Source organism: Culex quinquefasciatus, chromosome 3 (genome assembly GCF_015732765.1).
Source record: "Culex quinquefasciatus strain JHB chromosome 3, VPISU_Cqui_1.0_pri_paternal, whole genome shotgun sequence".
Classification (NCBI taxonomy): Eukaryota; Metazoa; Arthropoda; class Insecta; order Diptera; family Culicidae; genus Culex; species Culex quinquefasciatus.
The window spans coordinates 135143644-135167178 of NC_051863.1; the positions used below are offsets into that span (position 1 = coordinate 135143644).

General features: G+C 36.7%; 1 protein-coding gene across 3 annotated transcripts in view; it reads right to left on the reverse strand.

The window, feature by feature from the left end:
- LOC6036201 (protein grainyhead) overlaps nucleotides 1-15689 on the reverse strand; it is a 318505-nt gene extending 302816 nt beyond the window's left edge. For all 3 annotated transcript variants that reach the window (XM_038264090.1, XM_038264091.1, XM_038264089.1), the window contains exon 1: nucleotides 15236-15689. The gene's annotated coding sequence lies outside the window, so the exon portion shown is untranslated. The remainder of the gene's footprint in view (nucleotides 1-15235) is intronic.
- Nucleotides 15690-23535: the final 7846 nt, after the last annotated feature.

The following is a 23535-nucleotide window of genomic DNA, read 5'->3' on the forward strand; positions in this document are numbered from 1 at the left end:
TTGTTTTGCTGCATTGTAACTATTTCTAAGCAGGCAAAAAGTTCTCCAAGACAACGCAGAGCCCCAACGTACGTCTCTGGCTGTTTCCCTTCTAGCAACAACAACGACCGCGACACAACTTTGCGACTCGAAACTCTGCGAACGGTTTGGAAAGACGAGATCTCCACCAAGGATTCTAATTTCTAGCGCAATAAATTCAAGCTAATGAGAAATTGTTTCAAGCCATGAGGAGGAGGTTTTGTGTTTTGAATATCTCAATTCTTGCTGGTAGGGAGGGGGAGGTAAGGAGAGACCTTAACTGTCACCTCTGGACCAGGCAGAGTGAGTGCTCTCTTCAGTGTGTGCAACGGTACCTGAAACCTGGGACCAGTCCGTTGGGTGCCCTCGGGGATGTTGTTGGCCCCGCGCGCACGCTCTGATCAATCGCGAGGGATTAGCACACAAACAGCTATCGTCGGTCGTCGAGGAATTGGAGCAGATTTGACGCGTTGCGCTTGGGGGTCCTTTGGTTGGAGGAGGAGGAACTCGTTAAAAGCTCTCTTGCAATGCTTTCATGCTCTGCGCGGACAGATAAGCTAAGCGATTGAGTGCAGGCACATATTTAGGTGCAAGGCAGTGCAAGGAGATTATGTTTGAAACAAAGTTGATTTGATTGGCATTCTGCGCGATAGCAGGCTGAGCTGGGCACGAAGGGGGTTCGATAGGGGAAGACGCAGCGTTTGAAAGCCTTCAATTGAAAGATAATCCGTTAAAAGAGATCGCGAGTATCGAGAGTTTTAAGTAAAGGCAGGTTAACTCATCTTAATCTACAGTCAGAAGCAAAATAGCGATTCTTTTTTTTTTTTGAAAATTGTTGGACGTAATTCGTCTAAGACCAAAATTTAGAGACAGCACCAAATATTTTAGAAATGCTTTATCAGAAACCAAGTAATATTCTTTCTCAAACCCAGCTGTTACAAACAGAGCTCATCCACAGAACCTCACTTTGAAAGATTAATTAATGATCCATAACTTTGTCCCTTCAGGGTCAAAATCAGCCCATTTGTAGCATCCCTCGCTCCGGACGCGAACTGATGATGATTAATGATCTCGTGTGGTAACCTGGCAACTCTTGGATCTTACCCTAGCTCAGCATCCTCCGTTTCACGTTTTCACGAATCTTTCAACTTTCCACCAGCAGCAGGCAGGCAGGGCCAACCAACATCCATTCCGGATCTCTCCACGGCACGCGGTGATTGTTTTTTCATTAACGATGCAGACAGCCCCAGCCCCAGCTTCTGCGAGGTCTTTCGAGCTCCTGGAACCCTGGAACCGACCGATGCAGCGTGCAGTTCTTTCTCTTTTATGCATTGCAATTAAAGCATAATAAAGCGACTCTCCGTGAAGGGGAGCGCAAAACCTCGAAAAAAAAAATAAGTAAAGCATAACAACCACCCGACTCGGCCCGCAGATTATGTGGACCTCTGTCAGGTCTATCTTGGGACGCCTTGTCTTTTGTTTCAGACGTTGTTACCTTGTCTCCGTCCCACTCCGTGGCAATTTCGGTGGAGCATTTCAGGACCTGCCAGCCAGTTTGTACCCTCTCATTCTTGAACTTTCTTTTTTCGGCTATCTCGGTCGGTCGGTCTCACCGGACTCCATGTTTAAGGAGCGCGAACAAAAAATCAACCCTTTCGCATACATTTCGTAGCATTTTCACGTACACACAAAAAACGGCCCTGTTGCTGTCGCCCCCTGGAGCCCTTTGAAGACCCCCTGCCTGTGTCCTGTCTCCTCCAACCACTTGGAAGAGTTCGTTATTTTGGCCGTGTTGTTACAATCGTACCTGGGGATGGTGATGTGCCATCTTGTTGTGGGTATATTTTTAAAAGATTTTTCTTAGGGTTTTGCTCATTTTTTGGTGGATTTATTTTTGTTTTCAAATTATATTTTTTTAAGTCAGCAATTAACCAAAACAAAAATCCTAAAACAAAGAATACAATTTCCACAAATCATTTAAAAATCAAATAAAACTTCTCACAGCGTCACAAGATACCACCAACAAGACGATTTGCGCAAAAAGGCTGCAAAAAGGTCTACAAGGATGCTGGATGCTAACTCGGGCTGGTGGGTTGAAGGAACACACGTGTGAAAATGGAGGGACAGAAGAGCATGTGTGGAAAACGGGCGGAAACCGGCAAGTGACCTACAAAAAAAGAAGCACTTACATCCATCACGTGGCCAAAAAGGGATACAACGTAAATTGGGTTGTGTTTTTTCAACGAAATATCGTTGAAATTGAGCAGGGAATTGTAATTGTTGGACCTAGAAATTTGGAGCTTCGAATATCCGAAGTTTTGATAATCTTAAGGTTTTCTATAACTAAGACTTCGGATAATCGAATCATCTGAATTATTTTCGTTTTTTTTTAATTTTCATTAAACATTAAATTTAAGTTCTGCGATCCCATGTTTGTAAATTGGTATAGTTGATTGCCTTTTAAATCCCTTGTTGTTAATGTTCTTTGTCTTTCTGGTTTTGTCAATGACATAATCATCTGCACCTTCTTAGCATTAGCATTAGCATTAGTATGGCTCCGCAACGCTTATCCCACTGTTCGGTGTGGTTATATTAGACCCTCATCCGGGACAATAATCCAACACGGGAGATACCAGGGCATTAACTGATCACTCCTTCAGGTAAAGCATTGCTTTTTTTTAGCTTTTTATAGTAATAGAATCAAATCGCAGAAGGATGATTTGAGATACCGTAATAAATGTTAACTTTCCGAATCATATCGCCTCCCAAGTAACATTTTAGGCTTTATCAACGCTGTCACAACCGCTATAAAACCAATCAGCCAAAACCAACATTAAAACCATTAAGTCATAACAGCCTCCCTAGAACCCCGATAAACCTCTGTTTAAACCCAAAGGGACCTCCGCAAAAGGTTCTCACGGCCTTTTTATAAAATCTACATAGGAGTTCAAGGCTTTACAACTGAATCCTAACAACATCCTTAAAGCCTTGATACAACCTTTGTCAAAACCTAGTCAGGAGTTAAAGAAACATGACATTTCATACGTCTTCAAACGTCTTTTGCCAAATAGGTTTTATTTTGGCAAAAAATAAGTCTTTGTCTTGCCAAATGATAAAATGGAGATGGTTTGCAAAAATTGCGATGATAAATAATAGATATTGGAGGTATCAAAATATTCTGAAAGTTTACAGTATAAAACAGTGGTTCTCAACCTTTATTGATCCATTCCCCCTTTATTTCAACATTAATGTGTGCAGAAAGATTACATTTTTCAAAACATTTTTTTTTTCTCTAGCAACAATTAAATAAAGTTTTTTTTAATGGTTCCTATAAGTAGAAAATGCAATGTTTTATGTTTTATTTTTTATCAATCACAGACAGAAATTTGATGACAAGTAACTTGTACAAAAAATATTATTTTAATAGAGTAATAGAACTGTGCCCAAGTAACATTTTTTCCACGAGTTCTACAAGAGCTCTTCAAGATAGCTACAGCATAGCAGTTTGGACCGCGGTAGGATAAAACTCTCTTCAAGTACTCTTCCAAACTCCTGAAGAAGTTTTGAAGATAATTTTATCCTACCGCGGTCCAAACTGCTATGCTGTAGCTATCTTGAAGAGCTCTTGTAACTCCTTGAAAAAAATGTTACTTGGGTGCTCAAAAAATGAAAAAAACTCCCAGAAATTATTGTAAATAATGTTCTCAAAAATTTGTATCAACGCAAAACCTAAAAAAATATATTTTTCAGAAGCTGCCCAGTTGTAAATAATTTAAATTTATTTAAATTTTTCGATCATGATTAAATAAAAAAAACTTGAGAATGATATTTTTTAAAACTGCTCATTTTGTAAAAAAATAGTTCAAATTAATAAAAAAAAATAGTACAGCTCAATTTTGAAAACTAAATAACAATGTGAAATTTCACCGAGATTGATTTATGAAAACTCATTTTTCAAAAACTTTTTCTGTTTAGGCCGATGCAAATATTTAAAAAAGTTTTTGTCCCTCGGCCCTGGCCGAGGTCAAGGGGGGGGCAAAAAAATAAAAAAATATAAAAATTTAAATAACAAGCCATAGTCTTCACATTTAAATGAAAAAAGTAATTTAAAATGCATTTTACACTAGTTCAGTTGTTTTGCAATCATTAATTTTCAAAAAATCTAAGATCTGACAAAAACAAAAATTGTATCGAAAAAAAAGATTTTGCATCGAAAATTTTCAAAAAATCTTAAGATTTTTTAATAAACCCAAACATGCTAAAAATGATTTTAAAAGCAGGAGAAAGTATTTTAATTTGATTTCAGCTGGTTGCACTTGAATTTTCATTGAAATTTTGAAGTTTATTGTAAAAATATTTTTTGCCCCCTGATTTTTCGGGCCAATTTTGAAGGGGGGGGGGACAAAAACTTTAAAAAATATTTGTACCAGCCTAAATCAGTATTTAAAAAAAATCTAAAATCTGCGCAAAAAAAAATCCGTCATACGGACTAGTTCAAAATGGCTTTATCCGATAAAACATATAGAAATAAAAAAAACGATTATTTGCAAAGCACATATCGTCGCCATCGTGCTAACTTGTCGTACGTGCATTTTGGGCCAAATTGAGTTAAGAACGACATTTTGTGCAGCTCACAATGCCTCACCTTTTGACCTTCACAGATCCCCAAAATTCGATTTCAATCCTGAGATATTCAACAAAAACCGAAAAAACTCCGTGCATTTTTGTCACTTTACATATGAAAGTAATTTCAATCTTGTCGTGCTATCTTGTCACTCCATGAAAATTGATGTAAGTGCGACAAAAGGCCAAAGGGATTTCAGGCCAGGAAAGTCAGGATGCGTTTGTCGCACGTACAAGCTAGACTACCGTAAACATTTGTAATTATAACTCAGGACTCCAGCAACCAACTTCAACCAAACTTTGGGACAATGCACAGAATGGTCAGCCAAACAAAACGTGTTTGTTATTGTTTACATTGCGTGCTCTCGTTTTTGAATATTCAAGGTCAAACATTAAAACGCGTTTTTCTTGGAACGTCAAAATGGCGGGTGCGACAAGATAGCACGACGACGTCGATATGCACAGTAAAAAAATGTGTAAATTTAGAAGGTGTAATTTTGGAAGGTTGCATATTACCTCTTTCATGATGTAATTTTACCTCAATTTAGACTGAAAAAGCGACGTTACATCAGAAAAATGGTAAAATTACAGATTTTCAGAGGTAAAATTACACATTTTTTTCTGACATAAAAGATGTACCCCTTTCCAGATGTAATATTACCATGATTTTTTTTCTGTGTACATAGAGGCCCTCAAATTTATTTAGTTTTGGATCTAAAAAAATCCAAATTTCATGAATATTTCATTAAGGAAAACACACTCTTTTGTAAAACTTTATGGAAAAGCTGAGAAAATTCGTCTTTGAAAATTTTGTTAAGCAGACTGGTGTTGGCTGAGATTAAGCATGAAGATTTAAATTTGAGAAAAATGAAATAAAAATGTGTCATCCAAATAAATCATTTTTAGGTAACGATGGGTTTGGAGGTTGAGATTGGATCACACAAATTTTAGCTATTTTGCATGACCCAATTGGCAGGTTATAAAACTAAATCTTTAAATGTCTTTTTAGCTAACTGTTTTCGAATTAGGCCGATGCAAATATTAAAAAAAAGTTTTTGTCCCTCGGCCCTGGCCGAGGTCAAGGGGGCAAAAAAAAAAAAAAATAAAAAAATTTAAATAACAAGCCATAGTCTTCACATTTAAATGAAAAAAGTGTTTTTAAAATGCATTTTACACTAGTTCAGTTGTTTTGCAATCATTAGTTTTCAAAAAATCTAAGATCTGACAAAAACAAAAATTGTATCGAAAAAAAAAAGGTTTTGCATCGAAAATTTTCAAAAAATCTTAAGATTTTTTAATAAACCCAAACATGCTAAAAATGATTTTAAACGCAGAAGAATGTATTTTAATTTGATTTCAGCTGGTTGCACTTGAATTTTCATTGAAATTTTGAAGTTTATTGTAAAAATATTTTTTTTGCCCCCTGATTTTTCGGGCCAATTTTGAAGGGGGGGGGGGGGTGACAAAAACTTTTAAAAATATTTGTACCAGCCTTAGGAGAATTCAAAGATTATCGAATCTTATGAAAAAGACAAAAAAAAATATTTATAACACTTTTTTAATCGAATCTAAGGAAAATGCCCCCCGACTCTTACCAAAGTCGAGGGGGGGGGGGGGAGTGGCAAAAAAATAAAAAAGCTTAAACATTGAATTTACAAGCCATGGTTTCAACCTTTGAATGAACAAAGTCTACCGTAAACAATTCGTCAGCTGTGTGCTATCTTGTGACATAGACCATTTTGGTCGAAAATGAGTTAATGATGACGTTTTGCTATACTTAACAAACACTACAAGATGCTTTAACCTGATTTTTGAAACTCGCTTCCGTTTCCCGGATATCGCAATACACACTTGTGACATAGACCAATTTATCATCAAAATGATTGTGCACACTTGTGACACGTCATACATGTTGTTGGAAAATGTGGAAATTTTTTCTTGTTTTTCACAAATTTATGTACACACATACTTTCCAAAAGCAATGCAACCTACTGATTAAGTCGATTATACCATTGATTTGAGCTTATTTTAGTTTTTATAAGAATTCTGTGCACACTTGTGACACGTAGTACAATTTTACTTTCGAAACACACTTGTGACACGTGCTTTTCAGATTTTTGTTTACATTATTTATTGTATCTTTTAACTTGTGTAACCAAATTAGTTGAAACTTGGAGCGTTTGTTAAGCGATAGTATACAAACCGATTGCTTCAAAAAGTTTGGCTGTATCATTCACAGTTTTGAAATTATTTACCAACAAACTTTAAAAATCGATTTTCTCGAAAAGTACTAAATGGTCGTTGTCACAAGATAGCACACGACTGACGAATTGTGATTTTAACTCGGGACTCCAGCAACCAAATTAAACCAAACTTCAGGACAATTCTCAAAATGGTCAACCAAACAAAACATGTTTGTTATTGTTTACATTGCGTAGTCTTGTTTTTGTTTATTTAAGGTAAAACTTTAAGACACGTTTTTCTCGAAACGTCAAAAAACTACAAACGACAAGATAGCACGAAAGCGTAGATATAAAAAAATTAGCTATTGCAAATGAATTAAAATTAAAACAATGAAAAAATCCGAGTCGAAGAAGTTTGGGGAATTCTTCATCACAACAGTGACTTGAACGGTCACCCAGACGATGAACTTCTATCGGACGCACCAAAATAATCACACTGGGCGAAAAGTCACCGACGCTTGGAGGCGTCAATGGCTTTACACAATCGTCCCATCCCAAACCGTCAACCCGTCGAAATAATCTCTTGAGAGATGCCGCCACCTTGACGTTTCGTTTCGGACGCAGCCAAAGTCCACGACGCCAGTGCTGACAATTATCTTCAAGGTGTTAAGTGACCATTCCGTTCAGCGATCTTAAACCGCCGCAGGGCATGTGCGGGCTTTCCGGCAAAGGTTTCGTCCTCGGGCCAACACATTTTGGACTTTCCGTGACGCAAGAGAGTACGCGAGACTTTTGAGAGTCATTTGACGAATTTTGCCAGGTTCGGTCGCGGCGGCAAGTGACGTAAAACGAAGCAGCAGAATCACGTGCACGTTTGACCGGATCAGCGGCTTTTGAAGAGGTTCGACTGGTTCGTGGACCGCAGCAGGACCGGTTGACCGGGGCTCGCCGGACTGGTTCTGGCAGCGTCATCGGCTGACCCGGTCTGCGGTTGTTGTCGTTGGTGTCGTCATTAGTTCAGGGCGCTGCTGGTTTGTTATTGTTGGGTGGTTTGTCGGAGAAACAGGTAGGCGAAGGCTCAAGTATGGTTCTTGAGAGTCATAAAACGGTTGTGTTTGTTTTTATCGAGCGTTGATAAAGTGTTAGTATAACTATACGATTATCACTTTACTAATTAACTAAAACTTACAAATGAAAATAAACGAAGAGAATCGACATCATGTTATATCACCTTAAGTTTTATTCCAAGATTGAAAAAAATTCCTAAACTGACATTATATTTGAAAAAATCTGGTTAAATCGATTGTAAACTTTTCAGAATACATCACATAATGCTTGTTTATGTATTTTTAATCGAATAAAAACTTTTAAACCTTTTTTAAAAATATTGAATTTTGGGAAGACAAAATATATTTTCTTGAATTAATCGATTTTTTGCAAATTTTTAGTAGTGGCATTACTGTACATATGTTTTTAGTGATATATACTTTTCTTCTAATTTATTTTGAAAATCAGGCTTGAATTTTGGAGTTAATTTTTTTTTGCTGTTTTATTTTAGATTGTCGAGCTTTAGTATGACCCTTAAACCAATCTAAAGTTATTTAAAATATTTAAATAAAAAATAATTGATATTTTTTGTTAATGGTTCGAATATCCAAAGTCCCATACAAATCTTTGGATAATCGAAACTTCGGAAAATCGAGACTTCGAATAATTAAAACATTTCTATGTTTGTTTGTAACAACTGATTTATTGTCAACAATGCTAAAGGTGTTGTTAAATAAATTCAAGGAGTTAGATTAATATTTACTTTTACTATACAGTAAATATTCAAATCGACTAACTCATATAACAAATAAACAGATAAGTTCCATTTTATTTCCCCAAAAGCATGATTTCCAAATCGCATGCACCAAATCATTTAATCTTCATAATCCAATTACCAAAATCCTCCTGCAGCTCGCGGCCATTGATCTCTTTCTTCCTTGATTTCGAATCTGCATCTGCAAATCCCTCGGATGCCAATTCCCTCCAACTCTCTCTTCTCTCCCCTCCATCAAAATTACATGCCGGTTGCAGTCTTCCGAAAAAAAAATAAACCTTCCGACAACAATCAAAACCGAGGAAGCAAGAGCCCCGAACCAAGAAATCTGAAATTGTTTATGGTGGAAATGTCATGACATTTCATTAAATACAACGAGAGAAGAAAAAACCCTCCTCTGCATCACATACCAAAAAACCCATTGCGCGGAGATTCGATATTCTCACACTCACACACCCCGTGGACCACAAACAGCTTCTTTGTGCAGTGTGTGCCCATGTGAGTTTTATCCGCGATCACCAATACCACCAGCAGCCCAGCAGCTTGATCGGCGACAACGACTTTGAGACTACTTTTTGATTCTCGCACAGTCGAAGAGTCATAAATATACGATTTAAAGGTAGTCAAAAGATAACCTCACCTCAAGACGGGCACACACCAACACGCAAAACGGCGATCGCGTGTGTACGATCATAACACCACTACTAGCACCACCGCCACCAGATGCGAGATCATGCGCGCGATCAGCCAGCGAGAGGAGATCGGCTTTCCTGTCCTGACGACGGCGACGATCTCTCGCGGTTGATGGTGTGCGGTGTTGTGTTGTGATCGTGGCCCTTGAGGCAGGGGTGTTGCGAGGGTTTTTGAGGGGTTCGCCGTTTTGGGGTGGATCAGGATCAGCTGTTCTTGAAGTCAAAAAGTATCTTAAACTTACTTGGGTCAATATTTTGCTTTTTTATCATTCTCCGAGTTACAAGGGCTAATTTATGAAATTCTTCTTTTATTTTCAGTTAATATTCATTTGTTTTGTTTGATTTTTCATTGTATGAGGCCAATCCTACATCTTTCAATAATAATATGTTCACATAATTTGTTTGATTTTCTTAAATCATGTTTATTGTTTTTTTGCAACAAAATTTATTCATTTACATTTAGTGGAAAAAAATATTAAAACATATATGTATAACAACTATAGTCTAGGACGAAATCAAAATAGTTTCATACTTATTTTGACCTTAGCTCGCAAAATGTGGCAATGTATAAAGCAGTCCAATCACCAAACACATCAATTTGTAACAATATTCTTTCTTTATCCAGGAATTCTAAGGATCGATTTTTTGAATAAAAACTAACCTTATTTGGTTAGTTCTTTTCCCACTCTCTCCCAAATCTGGGTCAAAACAGATATTCAGGGAAAAAATAACTGAATTATTAACTTTTTCGTAACCAAAGTGCCCAAAATCTAGATTTTTGTTTGGAGCCAACTTAATTTAACTTTAAAATCTGGTCTCAAAACATAAATTATTATCATTTGAGTGAACCCAATCTGATAAAGGTTGCCACATTTTTCAACTTATAAACTCGTTGGAAAATCTTTCGATTACCTATCTAACAAAAGGTCTGATGATACAGTAGACCCTCTCGTTGTCAATATTCAAGGAACCGTCGAGAGAGGGAGTTATCAAATTATAGAACCTAAATCAAAGCTATCTTCTTGAAGGGACAATTTCATTGACAGCTGGAGCAATATTGATATCCAGAAGATCGACAGTAGCGTGGCTCACGGATATATGAAAAACACAAAAGTGTTCAATTTCGAACGCCTCGACTGTAATTTTGTAGCAATTTGGTGAAGGTTTAGTATTTCCACCATTGGCCTGAAGTTAGTACGCATCTTCTAAAAACTACCTATGGGTAATTTTCACTTTTAAACTCTTCTTAGAGAAAGTTTCCCAAACTCCAATCAATTTTTTCTATTCTCATGGTTCTTATAGGTCTTTATCCGGGGAACAACTTTGTAGAACATTGTAAAGCGCTAGGAATTGATTCCGAAAAGAAACAGGATTTTTTTTTTGAGTATGGAAAAAAATATAACGTGCTCTAAAAATTTGCCTGTGTCTTTCCGGGATTAATTCCTAGCGCTTTGTGATGTTGTACAAAGTTGTTCCCCGAATCAAAACCTATAAGAAACCTCGATTTTGAGAAAAAAAATCATAGGGCATGGGAAAATTTTCTCGAAGAAGAATTAAAAAGTTGAAAATAAATAAATTAAATTTATTGAAATTTCTTTATAACTTCCGGAACAACAAAACATTAACCAAATGCGCTCAAAATTTCAGGCTAGCTTCTGGGGCTTTAATGCTACGGTCGAGGCGTTCGAAATGGAACACTTTTGTCTTTTTCATATATCCGTGAGGCTCACTAATCGACAGCCAGAGAGTTCACTGTAGATCCAAACATAGTATTCACACAGATCCAGTGAGATCCAGATCAGAAAAACGACACCAATATTTCTTAAAAAGTCACAACTTTAGACAGGGGTGCCAGTTCTTCGAACTTTGAGACATGTTTGGAAAGATTTTGAATTACTTATTCAACAAAAAAAAGTCTTTTGTGAATGATTTCATTCATGAATTTCGTGATATTTTGAAAAAAAAATTAAAACTGATTTTATTAAATTAATTTTAACAACATAAATTATATTTAAAATAAATACAGTCTGTACAACATTTTAAAAAATGGCTAATTTAACGCCATCTCACATAACTGTTGCCCTGACCCCTCTTCAATTCCCGTGAAACTTTGTTCTTAGGGGTCTCTGATCACGAATCAAAGAACCTTTTTTCGATATCTCGTGAGTCACGTGACAATGGGGCGGTGCGACTTCTTTCGTTTTTCTGGATTTTGATTTGTACCCGTAAAGAAATAGAAGTGTGTAGTCAAAAAGACTTTTTTTTTGAAAATTGGACGCCCGATTTGACGGCGTATTTTAACTTCCGAAGAAGTTTTTTCATCAAAAGTTCATGTCATTTTATAAGAAATGAAAAGTATACTTTTAAAATCATCAAGGAGTTCTCAGAGAGGTCAAATTATTAATTTTGAAATTACGTATTTTTATACAGCAATTCCTCACGAAAACAGATTGATTCGTAAAAAAAGTTTTCCGATCGTGCTCAAAATTTTTCTGGGAAATCCTTGGCCGAAATAATTAGACCCGTATTTTTTTTTGATTGGCCATAAGGGTGACCTACGCCGTGCGCAAAAATTGATAGGCTTTTAAGGAAAAATAGTTCAAAGTTTCAAATATCTAGTCAAACATTTGAACAGGTCATATGAAAACTCTTTTGAGGGTCTCGTAACCAAAGAGCCAATGTCTGAAAATATTTTTATCGAATTCCTCGGAAAAGTTTACATGAAATTTTAAAGTTATCGCAGTTTTAGTGAAATAAGCCGATTTTTGCCGATTTCGTCATGTTACCTTTACTGCGCGCGGTGCGTCTAAAACCCCAGTTTTTATTTTCAATTAATCGTATCTCGGATTATTGAAAACATAACATCATTTTTTGATATGTTATGTAAAATTTTCCGAGGAATTCGCTAAAAATATTTTCAGACGTAGGCTCTGGAGAAAGCTGGAAATCTGAAACATTTTGTTTTGAATCTACTTATCGGAGGTCAAATATATAATGCAGAAACTCTTACGACATATTCATAAGAAATTTGATGGAATGAACCCATCGATTTTCATCGACTTTTCTGAAGAAAAATCCTATAGAGTTATCTACGCGCGCATGTATTGCGTGTACGTACACGAAAAAGAATGAGGTTAAATTTTGTACCAGCCAGCAAAACAAATGGTGCGCTAGTGTGCGTGAGATCACCCTTAGATAACTCTATAAGGCCAATGCAAATATTAAAACGTTACTTAATCCACCTTAAGGTGGTTGGTGCCTTCCTCACATTCATGTTGTATTTTAGGTTGTTTTATAAATTAATTTGAATGTTTTTTTTTTATTTTTTTATTTTTTTTCATTTAATTTTTTTACTATTATTTTTTCCATAACAGTAATTTTTATTTCTTTTTATACCAACTCTCCAAAATAAAGGAAAAGGGAGGGGGGATGTAATTGAATTTAAAAGTGCTGATATGCCAACATTAGGTGCACGATGGAATTGCATGCTGTCCCCCTAGTCTTAGTGAACAATGTTTCATGACTTGTATATTTCAGTAAAAAGTTCGTGTAAATCTAGGTGTAAATCTTTGTCGAGACAAAATGATGTATTCAGCAACATAATTCATACAGACTTTTCCAGAAGAGACGCAGACACTGCTTAAGCAAGGTGGCAACCGGGCGATACGCATGCTGCGCCACTCTCGCGCGTAGGCAAAAAGACAAAAAGACATTTGTTCAGAGTTTGATCCTGAGTCGATAGGTCGATAGGTGAAGGTATATCTAAGAGATGTAATTAAGAAGTTGATTTTTCGAGTGATTTTATAGCCTTGCCTCAGTGAGGTGAGGAAGGTACCTGGGGGTTTAAAAAAAAGGCCAAAGTCTCAACATTTGAATGCAAAAAGTGTTTTAAAATGCATTTTACACTAGTTTAGTTGTTTTGCAATCATTAGTTTTCAAAAAAGGAAGATTTTTTGAAAACAAAAAACTTTTTGCGATACTAAAATCGATTATTTTTAAAAATCCAAAAGATGTTTAAATCAACCCAAACATGCTAAACATGATTTTTCTAAACACAGTGGAATGCATTTTAAATCAATGTCAGCTGATTATACTTAAATTTTTGAAAAAAATATTTTTTCCACCTTATTTTTCAGGCCAACTTGGAAGAAGGAGGGGGGGGGGTGACAAAAACTTTAAATAAAATTTGTACCAGCCGTAAATCGAAAAAAAAAAACTTCAAGAAAAAAGTTGCTCTAAGCCCCCCGACGAAATATTTCGCTAGACCCCGAAAAATGTCTTTCATGGTACCAAATATTAAACTTGCCGAATTTTTCATCTTAAGTTTGTTCTATGATTAACACACCGTGAATGCATTGTTTTTTTTTTTAATTTAAGATGAGGAAAGTTTTATATTTAAATGAACACATCAACCTGAGTTTATGCACTGAGATTAATGTTACACACATTTTAGTTTCTTCAAAACAACTGGAATTATCGATAAAATTTTTGATTCATCCTTCAAGAACGGTACATAACATTATTTACAACAACATTTGACTATTTTTACAGTCAGATTGTTGCAGGATTGGATACGTAAGTTTGACAATTCATCATTATTTTTCAAAAACAATGTTGTGCCATCTTCAGGATTTTGTAAAACCATGTTTTAAAACATCAATTTTCAATTATATACAGATAAATCTAATAATTAAAACTTCACTTTACATCACTTTGTCAGCAACAGGTCAATCGACCCAACACTGAACTTATCTAATATTTACTATGTAAATTATATGTATTTGTTTTTTTTTTAATTATTTACAAAATATTAAAATCAGATCATTCAATTCCATTTGTGTTTTAATAGAATTTAACAGTTCCCATGCAGATATTACATTTTAGATTCATAGATCTGAAGAATCTTTCAACAGAGCTGAATTAAGGAGCCTTTGCCGGGAAGCTACATAATTCTAAGTTTAGATTGCTAGCTCTTATAGGTAAAATAAATTTTAATAAAAAAAACCCCTAAAATCATATTATTAAATTTATTTCAACAATGATACAAGAATCCATCAACAAAACATTTAAACTATGTATGTAAATAAGTTGACTTCCCTTTAAACATCAATAATTGTTTCCATCATAAAACAATGTTAGAAAAAGGTTTTATAAAATATGTTTACATAGTTCAATGAACTTTCACCCAACAAACAACAGTTTACATACTTATTGCGTTGTATTATGATCATTATTACAGAAAGTCAAATCAAGAATTGCAAAAAGTCTGTTATAACCTATTTCTGCAGTTGAAACAAACAAATTAAAAATACGTTTTGATATTGTGTTTCAGTTATATTACCAAATTTAAATGGGATCTGTTCATAACATACCAATACTTCTCAAGATACCACCCTCTATGGGCACCCTAGCCCCCATCAGAACGCCCCTGCCCTTTTGATTCGAGATTACTGCTGACTGTTCGCGACCTCAGCCTCGCGCTTTATTGGGGGGAATTTTATTTTCTTCGATCGCTGGTTTTTTGAATAATTTATTGACCAAACTTTTGAAAAATGGTTTCGCGTGATCATCCTCTCATCTCTCCTTGCGTACCCCTCACCACACCATATTTCTCTTAAGCCTACGACTTAGCTGCATTAATTAAGTAAGGACGGCGACGACGAAGAATCTGGGGTTCGTCGCTTGCGTGCATGTTATCCTTGTTGGTGTTTTTTTGCTACGTCGATTTGCAGCTGATTTTGCTGCTGATTTCTTTCAGTACGATCCTGTAAAATTGCATTACATGCTAGCTTTCTTTCCTTGATTCAGCCACCAGGAATGCTCACTTCAACATTTCTCATCCCGAAGGAACTCCATGACAACACACTCGTTTAAATCACTATCGACACTCCTCTTACCTCTCTTTCTCTTTCTCTCTCACACGCACGCAACTCTCCCGCTAGATGCTTCTTCCTTGTTCTTCCTCTCCCCCTCACAACACTTTGCACTCTCCCACCACCGTCGATCGCTCTCTCGCTCTCTCTCTCACACACACTCTTCGGTGCTGCACAACACACTTTGCGCGATCGTGTACGCACTGCGCTGCGCCGTGATTCCGCGGACACGATCCTGCTCCGATCGCCAACCGACCGTTCGCCCCAAACTCCCGGAAGTGTCCCCTCGCTGGCGGAAGCTCCTCCCGATCGCCTGTCTGTCACAAATGTTGCGCGCGCGCACGTCCAATCGCACCTATTGTGAGCCCGCTTAACGCGCACAAAAGTTCCGCCGAAAATTCCGTCAAAATCGTCGTAGATTCCAGCAGGTGTCCGAACTCTTCGAACTAAACTACCTCTACTAGGTTTCTTAGCAACTGCGCGCCGCCGCGATCGGCCAGGTTCACCAGGTTGGCCACAGGTCCAGATCCGGGCTCACAACTACAAACGACCGGGGCCGCGATCGTGCCTTCTCGGTCGCACGATCGCGCAACGATCGCAGAAGGGAACGAGAGAGAACACCTCCTTCCACTTAGTATTGGTACGATCTCACCTGCGAGAATTGGTCACCACCGGAGGCTTAAGCCACACTACACTGGTGCCGTGAAGGTGTATTGTATCTGTGTGCGCAATTTGTGTTGTGGATGCCGCGGGGAAGCACAGACAAGGTAGGGCGTGTGTGTGTGACAAGCCCGATCGACGGACCGACGGCGGCCGAGAGTGACTTGACTTTAAGAAGTCGCGTCGTCGATGTTTTGGGAGAAGAGGAAAGGAAGAAAAAAAGAGTTTCTTTATTATATTATGGTACGGATTGTGGAAGTACTGTTGGAGTGGAGGGAAAGGTGTTGTGTTCCTTCTGTCAAGCTAGTTGATGGTGGCTGAGCTCTTTTTTGACTTTTCTAAACCAAATTTGGAACTTTTGTATGAAGCGTTGTTTTAAGCTAGAAAAAAAAAATTGACTCGGAAATGTTGTTTCCTTAACCTGATACAAAGTGTTATACTAACAGGCTATCGTTTCCAATAAATTACAAACTACAAAACCAACTTTCACGCAATCAGAACCAGTTGCGACCCTTCTTTAATTTCCCTAAATCTTTGCACAAAGGGGTAATACGAGGTCGTTTTTTTCAATATCTCGTGACGGTGGGCCGATACGATCCCTTTAATTTGCCTGGATGTTTAAATAAAGAAGCCATTACACTACGGTAAACAAACAAACACGTACATTTTGATAGTTTGCCTGCTTTGTTTGTACAACCGTCAACCTGCATACATTTTGCATTGTTTGCGAGTTTGGCAAACTGTCAAACACGAAAAAGTGCGAGTTTTTTTTGTTTCTTTGCGGTAGTGTAATAGCTCCTTTAAACACGCTTTCAATTATTTGTAGCATGAAATCTTGAAGATTTAAAAAAATGTGTCAGAGGGACTTTTGTGAAAAACTAGATCGCCGCCATTTCAACAATTAATTAATAGAATAAAACCAGAACTGCACTACAACTTTGTATAACATTGTTACACTTTAAAAAAATTAACCTACAAAGTTAGAAAAAAACACGAATTTAAAATGAAAAATGTTGTTCTAAATGTGTTAATGTAGATTCGAAAAGTACATTAAGTTTCCCATAAAATGACATGTTCCAAATTTACAGTTGAGTGTTGGCAGAGAATTACCCAGTTTGGTTTGATAGAAAGTGTGAGTTCCGTGAAGACAGTGGCAGTTCATCACTTTTTAGTTTGATGTTGTCAAACCAACAGGATTCATACTAAAAATATAAAACGAAAAAGTGACCAACCACCAAAGTTTGAATGTTGTTAATTTAGGGAAATGTAGGAAAGACTTGAACAATCCTACTCAGTGAACGGCTCACCATTGGATATATTCTCTCCTTCTCACCGCAGATCCGTACCCGCATATACTCAGCATCATGCAGCGATCAACAGTGTCAAAAAATAAGCATATCAACCGTACGGTTCATGATACCGAAAAATTTATGAATTTTGGCTCTTTGAAAAAAACGTGTGTAGTTAAAAACCTTTCCAAATAGCCTGAAAAACTCATTTTTAATTTTTTTAACTCTTACAAAATATTCACGTCCATCCCTTAATCCAACCATAACAGTGTTGAGAGAAGCCTTCCATACCTTAATATCTCTCTACTCAGAGCAGCGCGCACAGTATGGGAGCAGCAGCAGAGGCACTTTTGATCAACCTACGCCTGCACTGAGCAAAGCCTCTCTGCCTCACTTCGGCGGGGTCACCAAAAAGGCAAAAGGAGCAATCGAAACGAAACAGCTCCGAGTCAGAGTCCGAGTGTGGAATGAAGTAAAGAAAATAAAAATAACAACATTCGAATATTTATATCGCGACGGTTGTTGTCGTTGTCGTAGGTGATTTTTTGACTTTTAGGCACCGTCGTATAGGGCTATGTTTTGGTATTTTGGATTGATTTCGATTAGAATCGGTACAGATCAACTAAAATAGTGCATCGATTTTCTAAATTGAAGCTTTTTAATGCTTTGAAAACTGCTGTCCCTTTTTAGACTGAAGTTCCAATGCGTCCCAGTTGACGGTACGATATTATAAACAAATACACACTTACACACTAGAATACGAACGAACGCAGCTGGAAGGTTGCGAGCTTAATCGACTAGCGGTGGCACTGATTTGAGGTTAGAGTAAGTTCAACGTTTGCAAATGACGAAATTTTTTGTATAAAACTAATTGTGTGAAAATTTAGCATTACATTTTATTTTTTTATAAAAATGTAGTTGGGATGATTAAAAATACTCTACGATGGTTAATTTATAAGAAAATTGATTTAGCAAATCTCTAAAAATAAGCATTTTCTAGAAAAAAATTGTTTGTGTATTTTGATTTGGATAAAACATTGTGTGTGCTTTTTGCATGACCAAGAATCTCATGTTGCATCATTGGTTTGTCCATACAAGTCTCCATAAAATTTTGGTAACTGTGTGTACGGCTGTTAAAATTAAAAATAAAATCTGTATCTCGAGAACAGGGTTTTCTGATCGATTTGGTGTCTTTGGCAAAGTTGTAGGTGTTGCTTAAAACTTTTCAGAAAAAATAGTAACACGCCTTAACAAAAGCAATCATTTTTTTTATTGGAGTTTAGTAAACACGACGAGTGCTGAAAAACCAGGTTTTGAAACGAGTTTCTTAATAGTAGTTTATGCAACAAGTTGCAAAAAGAGGATTTTTTCAGTACGAGTCGTACATTTATCCAACGAGGTTCACCGAGTTGGATAAATACGAAAAGTGCTGAAAAAATCAAGTTTTGCAACGAGTTCCATACAACATTTTTTGCAATTCCGAAAACACCCATTGAGTGAAATTTTAAGTCAAATTTTCATGTATTTTGTCAATAAATCGTTTAAATCTAAAAAATTTTGAAAAGTGTTGCTTTTCAAAACAAGTGCTGAAAAGTTCAACTTTTCAGCACTTATTTCAGTGCTGAAAAGTAGAACTTTTCAGCATTTATTTTGAAAGGTGTTGCTATTCGATTCTGTTATTTTTGGTACAGAAAAGTAGGCTATTTCGTTGTTCAAGAATGACAGGAAAAGTAAGTAGTTTCACGATGGAATTGCAAAAAAGATATTTTGCAATTCCGAAAAAACCCCTTTGAATGGAATTTTAAGTAAAATGTTCATGTGTTGCGTAAATTCACAGTTTAAATAAAAACAATACACTCAAACCCCGATGGTTTGACACCAACTGTTGTCAAATGAACGGGGTCAAGTTTTAGTTTGGCACCCCTTTTACACGGAGTTCACACACACTTCCAAATGTTTGTTTTGATAGTGTGCGGGAGCGTGACAGTTTGTCACTTTTTAGTTTGACTTTGACCAACCAACGGGGTACAAACTAAAAAAGTTTAAAACGAAAAAGTGACCAACCACCGGGGTTTGAGTGTACACATAATTCAGAGTTGAGACGGCTGACCACGGGGACGCGTTGTCTTGTTTTTGCATGTTCATTTTCATTTCTTTTGTGTTGCTGTTTGTGTGCTTGGGTGAGTGGTTATTATTATTAAATAATGGGGGGGGTCATTGTGCTAATGAATATTGTTGCGTGTCAGTCGAAGTCGTGATTATTCAGGCTAATTTTTTTTTGTGTGTGCTTTTGTGTCGCTGTTCGTATGGGGTGAGGGATTGTGGTAATTTTACTGTCTGCGTGTAAATTTATCAACTCACTATATGATTTATATAATTGTTTATATTATTCCTCATCCTTTTTCTTTCCTGTAACATACCATCTCCTCATACCAGATATGATAAAATTGTTTAAATTAACGATACTTTCTAGAACAGCATGGGAACCATCTGAAGTATTTACATTTTAAATTACTGCAATTTTTACAGCTTCCTGGAATCATCTTGATTTATTATGTTTATTATATGTATTATATTTGTTTCATTTATTATTTTTACAAAACTACATGCTTATTATATAATACACTAAAGACTCACATTTACACGTACAAACTTCCAAATCATTTAATACATTACGCATTCAACCATTTTCATCGGCCCGATGAAATTCCCCTAACCCCCATTCCAAATCTCCCAAAAATATTCCGTTCACTTTTAAAAGTCGCATGGGTTCCCTGCACTTTTGCCACTAGTGAACAACAAAAACATCCCCTCCCAAATCCCCACGGGACTGTATGGGCATAGCCTTGGAGCACAGTGTGGAAATTTACGTTCTTAGATATTTATGGATGTACCGGGCAGCAATCAAATTGTCTAAGAATATTGAATTGACCATTGTGGCACCCCCTACAGCGTGGTGCAGACCCGTTATGCTATGCTATGCTATGCTATGCTATGCTACACATAATTCAGAGTTGAAACATTATTCGTTTTGGCTTCATCCATAAAGTACGTCACGCTAAAATCAGCCCAAATTAACCCCCAAAATCGTTATTTGTGTTTTTTTTGTGGCCCGCGGACCCGTTTTGAATTATCATGTAAATTGGCCCGTTGATCACTTCGTCGCCATCGTGCTAACTTGTCGTACGTGCATTTTGGGCCAAATTGAGTTAAGAATGCCATTTTGTGCAGCTCACAATGCCTCACCTTTTGACCTTCACAGATCCCCAAAATTCGATTTCAATCCTGAGATATTCAACAAAAACCGAAAAAACTCCGTGCATTTTTGTCACTTTACATATGAAAGTAGTTTCAATCTTGTCGTGCTATCTTATCACTCCATAAAAATTGATGTAAGTGCGACAAAAGGCCAAAGGGATTTCAGGCCAGGAAAGTCAGGATGCGTTTGTCGCACGTACAAGCTAGGCTACCGTAAACATTTGTAATTATAACTCGGGACTCCAGCAACCAACTTCAACCAAACTTCGGGACAATGCACAGAATGGTGAGCCAAACAAAACGTGTTTGTTATTGTTTACATTGCGTGCTCTCGTTTTTGAATATTCAAGGTCAAACATTAAAACGCGTTTTTCTCGGAACGTCAAAATGGCGGGTGCGACAAGATAGCACGACGACGTCGACTTGTAAAGTGATTTTATACATTTTCAAAATAATGGATTAATTTAAACATGTTTATGATAATCTTCTAGTAAATATCATCAAAACTTTCATCAAAAATTTCTGGAAAATCGGGCTTTAAAATTAAGGCAGGCAAAATGTTGATATCTGAGGAAAAAGGCTGTTTCAAGTATTTTATAAAGCTTTTTTCGACAATCCTCCTCTCCCTACATTATCAGAAATTGGCTCGAAAAATCATAGGCATAAATATTGTTCAAAAAAACTTCAAAATTTTAATGGAAGTATAAGGCAATCATCTGAAATCAATTAAAAATTAAAATTAAATTAAAAAGATTAAATGTTTTTTCGCCATTTTTTTTTGCAAATCTTAAATTTTTTTAAAATAATGATTACAATTCAACTTAGCGGGTGCTTAAAACATTTTCTAACATTTTTTTTTTTATACTTTAAAAAATATTTATTGAATAAATCAGTACAGTAAAAAACTTTTTTTTAAATACTTAAAACAATAAAATCAACAATTCCTATAAAAAACTATTATTTTGTGTTTTCGATATATTACTATTCATTAGGGTGTTTCAACCAAAGCAAAAAGTTCTCAGCTCACGCCATACAGAGATTCCCCTTATGGAGGTTACCCAAAGGGACTCTCGTACCAAATATCAGTCCAATGGTTGAGAATTGGCCTGTCTCCAGCGAGTTGAAATTTACATGGAAATTACTATGGGTTTTTTGTGCTTTTCGTTCAATCGATCCTACAGGTCTGGGGACAACATGGATTCACTCGGAATAAAGACAGGTGTATAGGAGATGGTCCAATGAACACATTCCAGAAGGAATAAGCGTTGTCCATTCTGTCCTCAAGGTGCGCATTGGATCGACGTCCGGTGTCTGCAGAATCATCAATTTACCCTTCAAAAGCATCGCATTTCCTTAGTTTGCTATGACGGCTTTGTGTAAATCACGACGCCACATATCAGACGGCGACCACGTGGCAGAGCATATAGGGACCATCCATAAACCACGTGGACACTTTAGGGGGGGGGGGGTATGGCGATTGTCCACGATCCATACAAAAAAGTTTTTTTTTGTATGGACAATTGTCCACGAGGGGGGGGGGGGGGTTAACAGATTCCCAAAAAAGTGTCCACGTGGTTTATGGATGGTCCCATACTCATGTTTTGGCTCAGAAATTTTCTTTTAAGAAATAAAATTTTAATTATTGATGTTCCTGGGAGAATTTCAACTATTCTAAATAACGTAAAATGATGATTTAATAATGCAATCGATGCCTCTCCACATGTTCACCGTCTGACATGTGGTGTCGTGGTTTTCACAAAGCCGTCATGGCATACTAAGGACAATGCGATGCTTTTGAAGGGTGAATGGTTAATTCTGGAGACACCGGACGTCCAATGCGCACCTTGGAGACAGAATGAACAAGCCTAATGTGTTCATTGGACCATCCCCTATACACCTGTCTTTATTCCGAGTGTATCCATGTTGTCCCCAAACCTGTAGGAAAGATTGAACGAAAAGCACAAACATCCCATAGTAAATTCCATGTAAACATTAAACCGCTGGGGACAAGCCAATCCTCAACCAAATGAGCTGATATTTGGCATGAGAGTCCCTTTGAGTATCCTCTACATTTTGTTTTGGTTGAAACACCCTACTATTCATATTATTCTATTATTTTATATTGTTTTCACCGGATTCGAGTGGTAGAAATGACAGTTCTCCCATAAGGAATACATTGATAAGGCAAAAAAAATGGTTGGCTGACATTAAATGTGTTCCTTTTCGTCTACAATGTTTGTGAATATGGAAACATTTTCTTCAAATTCCACAGAATTTTGTTTAATACAAAATTTATAACATTTATATTATATTTGTTATAACACATAAATGCTACATTAATGAAAATTGAATTATTTCAGAAAACCAAACGATTATTTACATTTATTCAAAATTCTCGTCCGGAAAAAGTCAAGTTTTTCAATAAAGTGCAATGCTCAACCCAATACTTGACGAATTTTCTTGTACTCGGTATCGCGTATTTGGTGAGTGTCCACCGTTACTGCGCAGCAGGGTGACCAGTTTATTTGAAATCAACTGACAGTTTCAAATATAAATTACAGTTCATGAAATTTTATGGTATGATATGTTTAAAATGAATTTTATTTTTTTTAATATTTTATTGATAATTTAGCTGTCCTGAAAAGTTATTGCACCCTTTTCTGCAACCGAGGTTCAAAAACAACTGCGATTTTAATCTTGTTTTATTGTAAAAAGATGAATTCCTACATATTTAATTAAAAATTCATAATCAAAACACTACGAATGTTGTACTTAAAAATGTATTAAGTTGATACCAATCACCACCAACTGTCACTTTTTGTGTCGCCCTACCTTCGGCATCGGATGCTGTGCCTGCATCCACCAATCGCCGACCATTCCGACACGGAAGGTTGTCAGGTCTTTCCCCTCGGTCTACCCCCAGTTTCTCAACCGTTGAAATCCCCAAATGGGGCAAATATGGCCGTCCCCAGGCCGCCACGACTCTGCGTTTGCGGGCCGTGCCTTGGTGGTGTTTGTGTGCCTTAATTATATGTATATGAACGTTCATTTATTTTTATGGAGGTGTAATAAATATATATTTATAGAGGAAAAAGCAAAAGAAATCGACGAAAAAAA